This window comes from Rhinatrema bivittatum, chromosome 2 (genome assembly GCF_901001135.1).
Source record: "Rhinatrema bivittatum chromosome 2, aRhiBiv1.1, whole genome shotgun sequence".
Classification (NCBI taxonomy): Eukaryota; Metazoa; Chordata; class Amphibia; order Gymnophiona; family Rhinatrematidae; genus Rhinatrema; species Rhinatrema bivittatum.
Window position 1 is genome coordinate 357,386,746 of NC_042616.1, and position 13,753 is coordinate 357,400,498.

A 13,753-nucleotide genomic window follows, 5' to 3' on the forward strand; every position below is an offset into this window, starting at 1 on the left:
TTTAACAAAAATAGTCAAAGATAGAAAGGAAATAGTAAATCTAAAAATATAACTCATATAAACCATATTCCTTCAAAATGTGTAATCGAATAGTAAATTGCTACAAAAATGTGGCTTAAAAAAGTGAAATAGTCAATTTTCAAGATGAGCATATGCAATCTTAAATAAATAAGTTTTAACTGCCTTCTTAAATTCACTATGACTAATAATTTGCCTTAAGGTGTTAGGGAGAGAATTCCACAACTGCGGTCCTGCCACTGAAAAGGCCCTCTCCCTGGTCATATTGAGTCTTGCTATTCTAACTGTGGGGACATCGAGCAAATATTGAGATGTTGATCGAAGGTGTCTCATTGGTTTATACAACCGTAAAGATGTACAGAGCCATGTGGAATCATGGTCATGAATTAATGAATGAATTATAGAGAGAACCTTATATTTTACTCGATATTTAATTGGGAGCCAATGAAGTTTATATAAGATAGGGGAAATATGGTATCTCATAGGTAATCCTACTAAGAGACGAGCTGCTGAATTCTGTATTTGCTGTAATGGTTTTATCGCAGAGTCTGGAAGTCCCAGAAACAAACTGTTACAATAGTCTAAACCCGAGAACAGAAGAGACTGAAGTACAGTTTGAAAATCGTTTTTGAAGAGTAAAGGTTTTAGTCGTTTTAACGTATGCAGTTTAAAGAATGAATTTTTTACCAGATTGGAAACGTGATAGGATAAAGATAGATTTGTACATATGGTAGTGTCAATAGAATCACATACTGATTGTAAAAGATGTCAGATGACTTCTTTGTTGCGGCCCCGGGCCATATCCCAGTCCCTGCACCTACCTCGGGGATGATCCGGGCCGCTGCGATGTCTTTTCACCCTGTATGGGCCTGCCTGGCTCCTGCCGCGGCGCTCCCTTCTTGAGGGAGATGCTGCCGATGCTCCGTGGCTGGCCACGCCCCCTAGGCATGCGCATGCGCAGGGGCTCAACATTTAAAGGGGCCAGCGCAGAAAAGTAAAGCACTGCCCTGAGGTGACGTCAGATGATCCCAGGGTACTTAAACCCTGCAACTGGCTCCACTCCTTGCCTTGCAACGAGGTTCACTCTTCCTAGAGTTGCTAGTTGCTATTTTTGGCTTCTGACTTCGGCTTTCATTCTCTTGCTTCTGACTTCGGCTTCCATCCACTGGCTTCTGACTTCGGCTTCCGTCTGCTGGCTTCTGACTTCGGCATCCGTCTGCTGGCTTCTGACTTCAGCTTTCGTCCAGGAGGTCTCGCCTAAGTCCAAGTGGCTCAGGTCCTCACGAGCTCCTCTCGGGGGGACCGCAGGCTTCCAGTGGTGAAGATCCGGTTGGCTTCCTGGCTCGAGCTCTACTCTCCTTTATCCTCTGGAACTCCTCCTCCGACGCCTGCCCACAGGAGACCGCCCATAAGTCCAAGCGGCCTGGGTCCTCACGGGCCCCTCCTGGGGGGACCTCGGGTCTCCAGTGGTGAAGATCATCCTGGTCTCCTGCCTGTGCCGCCTCCCAGCTTCGACATCCACCGAGGGCCTTCCCACAGTGCATCTTCATCTGTGCTAGTCGGCTCAAGGGTCCACGAATCCAACAGTTTGCAAGGCCATGGACCCAGTGGACATGGCGGGCTTAAAGCCCATCCCCAGAATTGCCCAGCGTCTACAGCAACAGCAAATCTGCCTTGATGCCCTGATGGAGACAGTAGAGAGACTGGCCAATTGTATAGATGGAGCACCTGCACTCGTACCTCCTGCGCTAGTTGCCGCGGCTGATCCTGGACTGGCAACGCCCACACAAATGCCGGCACCTTCACGGTATTCGGGGAAGCGAAGCAGTGCTGTGGATTCCTCAACCAGTGCTATATCCGTTTCACTCTGCTGCCGTCCCAGTTTTCGACGGATCTGATAAAAACCAGTTACATTATCTCTTTGCTGCACGGGAAGCCCCTGGCCTGGGCCTCTCTGCTACGGGAGCATAAAGACTCCATTCTTGTGAGGTCAGGAGGAAGGGAAAGACTGGAGCGGAATGGCACCTCGCTTTATTCAATTGCTGTGCTTCAGGCTCCAGCCAAATCTCCATGCGTAGATTTCTTATAAAACAGTGATCAGTGGGATTTTGAATATCATATCTTGATGGCAGTTCTCCTTGATTGCTTTTTGGGTGGTTGTACACGCTTTTGTTTTGCCTCAGATTGATTATTGTAAAGGGTTGTTGGTGGGGTTGCTAGTAAAAAGTATTCATAGGTTACAGGTTATGCAAAATATGGCAGCAAGGTTGATTTATGGTTGTCCTTGGAAGTTCAATGCCTTTCCTTTATTGAAGCAGCTGCATTGGCTCCCAGTCCAACAAAAAGCACAATTTAAAATCATGTGCTTGATGTATAAAGTATCTAGAGGACAGGGGGTGAAGTACTTACAGTGGTTATTATCAGAAAACTTATTTCAAATTCCAACAATAACAGAGGTGTCAAGAAGTGCAGTTAGGAAATGTCTTTTTTCCATTGAGGGACCCGAACTGTGGAATTCAGCACCAGAAGAGTTACGGATGGAATTAAGTTATGTTCTCTTCTGGAAAAAGATGAAAATGTGACTCTTTCCATGAAAGTTCAGATTATAGTGTATTTTAAGAATTGTATTCATTTTATTATTGCTGTTTTGGTGTGGTTTTATTTTGATTATATGAATTTTGTATGCAGATCTATTTGATTCTTGATTTTAATGCATGTGGCTTTTGGAATTGTGCACCGCACCATCCAGGGTTTTTCCTCAGTGAGCAGTTAATAAGAATGAATAAATAAAAATAAATAATTAGCATCTTAAACACGTAAATGTAGCCCCCCAGGAATGCCCCTGGACTGCCCCTTTATTACATGCGTAGATTTAGTCACTAACCCTTACTTACATGTGTATGTTTGAGGTTTAGAAAATAGCCTATTTGTGTATAGCCTATATGTGTATAGGTTATTTACACACATATAAGTTTATTTTTTCAACCTTTTGAAAATTCACCTTTGAGTGAATTTGTCAATTTAGTTAATTTTCATTCACAAGCCATTGAACAGCATGGAAATGATTTATATATATTTAACAAAGTGCTCAGTGAGGAACATATTTTTGTTCCACCTATCAAAGCTCTAACCAATAGGGATGTGAATCATTTTTTGACGATTTAAAATATCGACCGATATATTTTAAATCGTCAAAAATCGTTAGGGCCACGATACAATACCAATTCCCCCGATTTATCGTCAAAAAATCGTAAATCGGGGGAAGAGGGAGGGCAGGAAAACCGGCACACTAAAACCCCCTAAAACCCACCCCGACCCTTTAAATTAAATCCCCCACCCTCCCGAACCCCCCCCCCAAATGCCTTAAATTACCCGGGGGTCCAGCGGCACACTAAAACACCCTAAAACCCACCCCCGGCACACTAAAACCCCCTAAAACCCACCCCGACCCTTTAAATTAAATCCCCCACCCCAAATGCCTTAAATTACCTGGGGGTCCTTAGCGGCGGTCCGTAGCTTAAATTACCCCCGGATCCGTAGCTAAATCGGGGGAAGGGGGAGAGCAGGAAATCCGGCACAGTAAATCGAGGTGTCTTCAGCCGGCGCCATTTTGCAAAATGGCCGCCGCAAAATGGCGGTGGCCATAGACCAATACGATTCGACGCAGGAGGTCTTTCCGGACCCCCGCTGGACTTTTGCCAAGTCTTGTGGGGGTCAGGAGGCCCCCCCAAGCTGGCCAAAAGTTCCTGGGGGTCCAGCGGGGGCCCCTGGAGCGATCTCCTGCCACGAATCATTTCCGTACGGAAAATGGCGCCGGCAGGAGATCGACTGCAGGAGGTCGTTCAGCGAGGGTTCCAGGCCGCCGCTGAACGACCTCCTGCAGTCGATCTCCTGCCGGCGCCATTTTCTGTACGGAAACGATTCGCGGCAGGAGATCACTCCAGGGGCCCCCGCTGGACCCCCAGGAACTTTTGGCCAGCTTGGGGGGGCCTCCTGACCCCCACAAGACTTGCCAAAAGTCCAGCGGGGGTCCGGAATGACCTCCTGTGTCGAATCGTATTGGTCTATGGCCGCCGCCATTTTGCGGCGGCCATTTTGCAAAATGGCGCCGGCTGAAGACACCACGATTTACTGTGCCGGATTTCCTGCTCTCCCCCTTTCCCCGATTTAGCTACGGACCCGGGGGTAATTTAAGCTACGGACCGCCGCTTCGGACCCCCAGGTAATTTAAGGCATTTGGGGTGGGGGATTTAATTTAAAGGGTCGGGGTGGGTTTTAGTGTGCCGGGGGTGGGTTTTAGGGGGTTTTAGTGTGCCGCTGGACCCCCAGGTAATTTAAGGCATTTGGGGGGGGGGGGGTTCGGGAGGGTGGGGGATTTAATTTAAAGGGTCGGGGTGGGTTTTAGGGGGTTTTAGTGTGTGTTCACGATTTTAACGATTTTTCACGATAATCTAAACACCCAAACGGCGACGATACGATTCCCTCTCCCTCCCAGCCAAAATCGATCGTTAAGACGATCGAGGACACGATTCACATCTCTACTAACCAATAATTTGCTTAGAGAGCTAGACAACAGTATCAGTAACCTTATGAAGGGTCAGATACCCATCTTATGAAAGGTCAGATAGTCACTTATCTGGTTTTCTCCAGAGAGTATTAATGAAGCTTTTGCTAAGATCACCCCAAATTCCATTGAGCCCATTCAGATTCAAGATGCCTTCCACATGGAATGTGCCATCTTATTGTATGATGTACATAAGATGGAGATTGCTTATGTTTTGAATTTACTCTTTATATTGCCTGACAGTGTTATCAGATAATAATGTAGGTACATAATCAAATAATTTGTTCCTTTGTGTGAACATACCTGCCTTTTCAGCCTACCAAGTTGACAATCTCCAACAGTACCTAGTACCCAATTTAGAGCTTTCTTTCTCAGTCCTCCCACCCATCTCTCTCTCAATCCCTTCACCTTATTCCCACGTTTCATTCTCTCAATCCTCCCACCCTGTTCCATCCAGTCTGCCTCTTTTCTTCTACCCTGTCCTCATCAATCTCTGTTCTCCAAATTCTCTTTCATGCCACTCTGTCTTCATTAGTCTCTTCTTCTCACTCTCAGTCTCTTCCTGTTCCCACTAGTTTCTCTCAATCCCCCCCCCCCCCCCCCACCAGTCTCTGTCTTCCTTAATCCCTCCACCTTGGGCCCAATCTCGCTCAATCCTCCCACATGTTCCCACAAATATCTCACACACACACAATTTCCCCACTCTGTCTCCACCAGCCTCTCTCAATTCCCCCACCCTGTCTCGCCCCAAGGCTCTCTCAATCCTCCTGCCTTGTCCCCACCAGGCTCTGACAAGCCATTCTCTCTCTCCCCACACTTTGTAGTGTCTCTGTGTCTCTCTCTGTCCTACCACCCTGTCCAACAACCTCTCCCTCGATATCTTACCCTAGCCCCACCAGTTTATCTCAGCATCCCCATAACAACATCTCTCAAAAGAACAATGAGGGCTCAATGGCCCCAACATAACACCTCCAACCCCACTCCTTGTACTACTTTTCCCCCTTTCTACTCACCCTTTTCCCCTGGCCCCCTCTGTTTCTCCACTATCTGATGCTAACACCTGTTATTGCTTTGCCCTTACCTGCATAAATGGCTTTGAAAATTGTCATCTAAATATTCATCTTCTAGTATTGAGTACTAGATATGTACATGTCTTTGGAATGTATTATATTATCTAGTGTAATCTTGAATAGGTGCTGTAAGATAGTAAATAGTTACAGTATATGATATGCCATGACCTTTGATAAAATATTGGAAAGGAACTTTGTGTTTTAAGAGTGATAGATGAGAGAATAATCTTTACTAGTTCCATTAATCAGTAAAAAGATATCTATAAATTCAAGATTATCTTTATTGCAGAAGAACTACCTTGTATTTTGGACTATTAGTATTAGTAAAGCATGGAAACTTAGAATGTGATGTCAGATGAAGACAGCAAAGCTCAACTTGTCTGCCCATTTTCCTTCCTACTACAATATCTCAGATTCTATGTGATCTCCAATTTTATATTCACTTCCTCACAGTTAATTATTGTTTGTGCTTATCCTCTGTATTCTTGAATTCTGATACTGCTTTGTCTTCATCAATTCTACTGGGATGCTATTCTATGCATCCACCACTCTTTCTGTGAAAAAAATTTCATCGTTCCCTGTACGTACCAGGATCATTCCAGATGGTGGGTTATGTTCCCTGTCCAGCAGATGGAGTTAGAACCAAAAATTCCCAGGGGAGGACCTATATAGCCACATCTCCCTTGCCTCAATCCTCAATATAGTTCTAACTCTCTTCTACAAAGAATGGGTCCAAATTACGTCGGATCAATGGGTGCTGGACATCTTAACTCAAGGCTACGTATTAGATTTTGTACACGAACCCCGAGACCGTTTTCTGTTTTCTCCTTGCGGTTCCCGCCTCAAACAATTAGCAGTTTGACAGACTCTCCATCGTCTGCTACAGCTGGGGGCAATAGTCCCGGTAGCGGCCTCCGAACTGGGAAGAGGACATTATTCGGTCTACTTTGTGGTTCCCAAAAAGGAGGGCACGTTTCGACCTATCCTGGATCTCAAGTCGGTCAACAAGTGTCTCAGAGTTCCTCGTTTCGTATGGAAACGCTCCGGTCAGTGTTAGCAGCTGTGCATCCGGGAGAATTCTTGGCCTCGTTGGACCTTACAGAAGCATACCTTCACATCCCGATACATCACCATCATCAGCGCTTCTTACGCTTCAAGATTTTGGGACAACATTTTCAGTTTCGTGCTCTCCCCTTTGGCCTGGCAACGGCTCCGCAAGTCTTCACCAAGATCATGGTGATGGTAGCGGCGGCGCTCCGCAGGGAGGGTATCCTAGTACATCCCTATCTAGACGACTGGCTCATTCGAGCGAAGTCGAGGGCGCAAGGCTACCGTGCTGTCGACAGAGTGGTACAGCTTCTTCAATCTCTGGGATGGATCGTCAATTTCTCAAAGAGCAAACTGATACCGTCCCAATCGCTGGATTTTCTGGGAGCACACTTCGACACCAACCAGGCCAAGGTGTTTCTGCACCCGGACAGAGCTCGGGCTCTACGCGCTCAAGTAACCGGTTTTATGGCTCTCGGCACTCCCACGGCATGGGACTGTCTTCAGGTACTGGGAACCATGGCTTCAACCATCGATTTGGTACCATGGGCCTTCGCTCATCTCCGACCTCTCCAGAGGTCCCTACTTTCGCGATGGAACCCGGTGTCGAGAGATTTTCAGGCAGTGTTGCCCATTCCGAGTGTTGTCTTGAGCAGTCTACAGTGGTGGCTGGACCTCAACGATTAGCTCAGGGAGTGTCTCTGCAGAACCCGAATTGGGTGGTCGTCACCATGGATGCCAGCCTCACCGGCTGGGGGCGGTTTGTCAAAACAGGTCTCTCCAAGGCCGATGGACGGTAGATCAGTCCACTTGACCCATCAATCGGCTGGAGACCAGGGCAGTCCTTCTAGCGCTGCAGGGGTTCTACCCACTGGTACGCAGTCGAGTGGTTCAGATTCTCTCGGACAATGCGACCACCGTGGCGTATATCAATCGCCAAGGGGACACCAGAAGCCATCTAGTCTCCTTGGATGGTGTGGGCGGAGCTACACTTGCAGCGTCTAGCGGCTTCGCACATAGCGGGCGTGGACAACGTGCAGGCAGATTTTCTCAGCCGGCAACACCTGAATCCAGGAAAGTGGGAACTCTCAGAAGACGCAATGCGGATGATAATACAGCGTTGGGGGATACCCCATGTGGATCTAATGGCAACCGCGACAAATGCAAAGGCCGCCCGTTTCTTCAGCCGCAGGCGAGAGCATGGCGCGGAAGGAGTCGACGCACTAGTTCCTCCCTGGCCTCGACAGTCTCTTCTGTATGTCATTCCTCCGTGGCCTATAGTGGGCAAGGTCATCTGACGGATAGAGACGTATCAAGGTCCGGTGATCCTAGTTGCACCAGAGTGGCCTCGACATCCATGGTTTGCAGATCTTCTCAATCTGGCAGTGGAAGGCCCGCTTCGACTCAGTCACCTATCACGTCTCCTTCGCCAAGGGCCAATATTTTTCAGAAGGCAGATCGCTTTTGTCTTGCGGCCTGGCTTTTGAGAGGCGCCATTTAAGAAGGCGCGGATATCCAGAGTCTGGCATCTCGACGCTCCTGAAAGCTAGGAAGTCTTCCACGTCCGTTACCTATGTCAGACTATGGAAGGTTTTTGAGGAATGGTGTGAGTCAAAGACGATTCTGCCAACGCAGGCCTCAGTAGCGCATGTGCTTTCCTTCCTACAGGCGGGTCTGGATTTGGGCCTGGCCTATAATTCTCTTTGTGTTCAGGTAGCGGCTTTGGGAGCTTTCCTATGGAGTAATGACAGGGAGCTCCTGGCCTCACATCCGGATATTCTACGTTTTCTAAAGGGGGTAAAACACTTGAAACCTCCCATTAGACCACCTTGTCCTTCATGGAATCTCAATTTGGTACTCCGGGCTCTATGTGCACCGCCTTTTGAGCCTCTGAGTTCGGCCACACTCAAGGATGTCACCCTTAAGACCATTTTCCTGGTGGCGATCAGCTCAGCACGTCGGATCTCTGAACTACAAGCTCTATCATGTCGGGAGCCATACCTTCGTTTCACGCCAGGGGGAGTATCCCTGCCGACAGTTCCATCTTTTCTGCCGAAGGTGGTCTCGACTTTCCATCTCAACCAATCGATAGAGCTTCCGTCATTTGTATCCTCTGATTTTTCTGACCTGCGTCGGTTGGATGTCCGACGTTCTTTGATACATTATTTGGAGGTCACTAATGAATTTCGACTCTCCGATCATTTGTTTGTCCTTTGGTCGGGACCCAGGAAGGGTTGCATGGCATCCAAACAATCAATTGCTCGCTGGCTGAAAGGAGCGATTATAGCCGCATACATCGGAGTGGGTAAGTCTCCACCTTTAGCTGTTAAGGCGCATTCTCTATGAGCTCAAGCGACGTCGTGGGTGGAAAGTTCTGCAGTTTCTTCTCAAGAAATTTGTAGGGCGGCCACATGGAAGTCTCTCCACACTTTCGCAAGACATTATCGTCTAGACATTCGCGCGCCGTCTCACAGTCAGCTTGGAGACAAGGTCATACGGGCAGGGCTGTCCGGGACCCACCCATGATAGGGAAGCTTTGGTACATCCCACCGTCTGGAATGATCCTGGTACGTACAGGGAAAAGAAAATTATTCCTTACCTGCTAATTTTCGTTCCTGTAGTACCATGGATCATTCCAGACCCCTCCCTGGTTTTGGGGGTTCTTTGTGGGCCATCCCTGCTTTCCTGTCTTCAAAATATTTTCACTCTGTATCTCTAGTTATTGCGAGCTGTGTCTTTGAACACAGTGCTGTTTGCAAGTTCTCAGTAACAGTTTTTTGAGTACAAGTTACTTGCTGTCACTTACAGCTGTTTTTTTTCTCTATATTTTTGAGATTAATTGATCCCTCTGGTTCTGTCTCTTCTCGTCTTGGCTTTGCTAGTCCAGTTACTGAGGATTGAGACAAGGGAGGTGTGGCTATATAGGTCCTCCCCTGGAAATTTTTGGTTCTAACTCCATCTGCTGGACAGGGAACATAACCCACCGTCTGGAATGATCCATGGTACTACAGGAACGAAAATTAGCAGGTAAGGAATTATTTTCTTTTATAGCTGAGTCTACTCCCCTTCAGTCTCATATCATGATTTCTTATTGTAGAACATCCTTACCAATGAAATATGCACACACCTTGTACATTATTGATACCTTTGAAGTACTTGAATTACTGTCTCCTCTAGCTCTAAAATATTATCTCATAGAATATAAAGAGGGCAAAAATCAGTCTCCACATCTTGCTACAAACCCTGTGGACAATTTTAACTTTCAAAATTTGTAATAATGAAAGCAAGACTATCAGGCCGATTCAGTAAAGTCCGCGGGAGAGCGGGCGAACGCCCGCTCTCCCGGCGCGCGCACAGGCCATTTGCCTTTGCACGCGATACAGTATTCAAATGAGGCCTGGCGGTAGAAACGGGCAAAAAGAGGTGCTAGGGACACTAGTGCGTCCCTAGCACCTCCTTTTTGACAGGAGTGGCAGCTGTCAGCGGGTTTGACAGCCGACGCTCAATTTTGCTGGCATCGGTTCTTGAGCCCGCTGACAGCCACGGGCTCGGAAACCGGACACCAGCAAAATTGAGCATCCGGTTTTCGACCCAACAGCTGCCGGCTGACTTCCAATTTAAAAAAAATTTTTTTTTTACTCTTCGGGACCTCCAACTTAATATCGCCATGATATTAAGACGGAGGGTGCACAGAAAAGCAGTTTTTACTGCTTTTCTGTGCACTTTCCCAGTGCCGGAAGAAATTAGCGCCTACCTTTGGGTAGGCGCTAATTTCTGAAAGTAAAATGTGCGGCTTGGCTGCACATTTTACTTTCTGAATCGCGCGCAAATACCTAATTGGGCTATCAACATGCATTTGCATGTTGAGGACGCTATTAGGTTCGGCGGGTTGGGCGCACGTTTTCTGCCCCTTACTGAATAAGGGGTAAGGGAAAACGCGTGTCCAATGGCAAGTAAAAAGTGTGCTCCGTCGGAGCGCATTGTACTGTATCGGCCTGTATGTGAGCTGTTTTGCTTTCATTATTGCCTAATGAAAAGTAAGCCACAGAGATTTACACTTGCTTTCTCTTCAGCAAATTTTTCCATCAGAAACAATGCATATATTTTTTAATAATTAGAACATAATAACATACCATACTGGGTCAGACCAAGGGTCCATCAAGCCCAGCATCCTGTTTCCAACAGTGGATAATAGGGATGTGAATTGTTTTCCATATCGTCTTAACGATAGAAATCGTGTGGCAGGGCAAGAAAATCGTCTTAGGCACGATTTTTTAGTTAAAAAATCGTTAAAAATCGTTTTTTCCGATTAGTGCGCACTAACTCGAGTTAGTGCGCACTAACGGGAGTTAGTGCGCACTAACTGGGAGTTAGTGCGCACTAACTGAAAATGATACAATTTGACACTTTTCAGGTCAGTTAAGGTCAGTTTAGGAATGAATATGTATTCCTATTGGCTGCCCTCTTATTTATTCATGTTACCAAGTTTCCTACTGACAGTATATGGGGGATGGGAAATGGAAACAGTTGGTAGCTTGACAAAACAAGTAATGTGATCAGTCAATGTGACTAGAACTTGTGCCCTAACCCTGATACCAGGGGTATTGTGATCTTCCTGCACACAGTGCCCTATCCCTATTAATACCAGGAGTGTTGTGATCTTCCTGCACACAGTGCCCTATCCCTAATACCAGGGGTGTTGTGATCTTCCTGCACACAGTGCCCTATTCCTGATACTGGGGGTGTTGTGATCTTCCTGCACACAGTGCCCTATTCCTGATACCGGGGGTGTTGTGATCTTCTTGCACACATCCCGATATCAGGGATAGGGCACTGCATGCAGGAAGATCACAACACTCCTGGTATTAATAGGGATAGGGCACTGCATGCAGGAAGATCACAACACTCCTGGTATTAATAGGGATAGGGCACTGCATGCAGGAAGATCACAACACCCCTGGTATCAGGGATAGGGCACTGTGTGCAGGAAGATCACAATACCCCGGAGGAGTGAGGGTCAGGCAGCTCCCCCCTGTCTGTGAAGCCAGCCTCTCACTAGTAATGCAGGGAGGGAGCTGTCTCAGACTTCACCATCCTCCCCCCCCCCCCTTACCCACACACCATTCACTAGCTGGGACATGGGGGAAGTCAGGAGTGAGGGTCAGGCAGCTCCCCCCTGTCTGTGAAGCCAGCCTCTCACTAGTAATGCAGGGAGGGAGCTGTCTCAGACTTCACCATCCACCCCCCCCCCTCACCCACACACCATTCACTAGCTGGGACATGGGGGAAGTCAGGAGTGAGGGACAGGCAGCTCCCCCCTGTCTGTGAAGCCAGCCTCTCACTAGTAATGCAGGGAGGGAGCTGTCTCAGACTTCACCATCCTCCCCCCCCCCTCACCCACACACCATTCACTAGCTGGGACATGGGGGAAGTCAGGAGTGAGGGTCAGGCAGCTCCCCCCTGTCTGTGAAGCCAGCCTCTCACTAGTAATGCAGGGAGGGAGCTGTCTCAGACTTCACCATCCTCCCCCCCCCCTCACCCACACACCATTCACTAGCTGGGACATGGGGGAAGTCAGGAGTGAGGGTCAGGCAGCTCCCCCCTGTCTGCGAAGCCAGCCTCTCACTAGTAATGCAGGGAGGGAGCTGTCTCAGACTTCACCATCCTCCCCCCCCCCCTCACCCACACACCATTCACTAGCTGGGACATGGGGGAAGTCAGGAGTGAGGGTCAGGCAGCTCCCCCTTGTCTGTGAAGCCAGCCTCTCACTAGTAATGCAGGGAGGGAGCTGTCTCAGACTTCACCATCCTCCCCCCCCCCCCTCACCCACACACCATTCACTAGCTGGGACATGGGGGAAGTCAGGAGTGAGGGTCAGGCAGCTCCCCCCTGTCTGTGAAGCCAGCCTCTCACTAGTAATGCAGGGAGGGAGCTGTCTCAGACTTCACCATCCTCCCCCCCCCCCTCACCCACACACCATTCACTAGCTGGGACATGGGGGAAGTCAGGAGTGAGGGTCAGGCAGCTCCCCCCTGTCTGTGAAGCCAGCCTCTCACTAGTAATGCAGGGAGGGAGCTGTCTCAGACTTCACCATCCACCCCCCCCCCCCTCACCCACACACCATTCACTAGCTGGGACATGGGGGAAGTCAGGAGTGAGGGTCAGGCAGCTCCCCCCTGTCTGTGAAGCCAGCCTCTCACTAGTAATGCAGGGAGGGAGCTGTCTCAGATTTCACCATCCTCCCCCTCCCCCTCACCCACACACCATTCACTAGCTGGGACATGGGGGAAGTCAGGAGTGAGGGTCAGGCAGCTCCCCCCTGTCTGTGAAGCCAGCCTCTCACTAGTAATGCAGGGAGGGAGCTGTCTCAGACTTCACCATCCTCCCCCCCCCCCCCCCCTCACCCACACACCATTCACTAGCTGGGACATGGGGGAAGTCAGGAGTGAGGGTCAGGCAGCTCCCCCCTGTCTGTGAAGCCAGCCTCTCACTAGTAATGCAGGGAGGGAGCTGTCTCAGACTTCACCATCCTCCCCCCCCCCCCCTCACCCACACACCATTCACTAGCTGGGACATGGGGGAAGTCAGGAGTGAGGGTCAGGCAGCTCCCCCCTGTCTGTGAAGCCAGCCTCTCACTAGTAATGCAGGGAGGGAGCTGTCTCAGACTGGTATCAGGGTTAGGGCACTGTGTGCAGGAAGATCACAACACTCCTGGTATTAATAGGGATAGGGCACTGTAAGAGATGACTGTAGTAGATTGAATAAAGATCTGATGTTTCTGCTCTCCTCACACCAAACAAAAACAACACACAAGCAGAGAAGCCCTTCTTACAAAGCTGAGCTAGTGAGTTAAGTAGGAGGAAAAGTAAACATACTGGTGCCAGTGTGGCTACTTAAAAAATACACTTACCAACAATCAATTACATATATTTGAACTGTGTACAGTTCCAGCCAGGACCACCTTTCTAAAATGCACAGTGATTGGCAAATTCAACATGCACTAGCATTTCAGGTGCCTGCTAACAAAAATAATAAACAAACAAGTTCTAGTCAC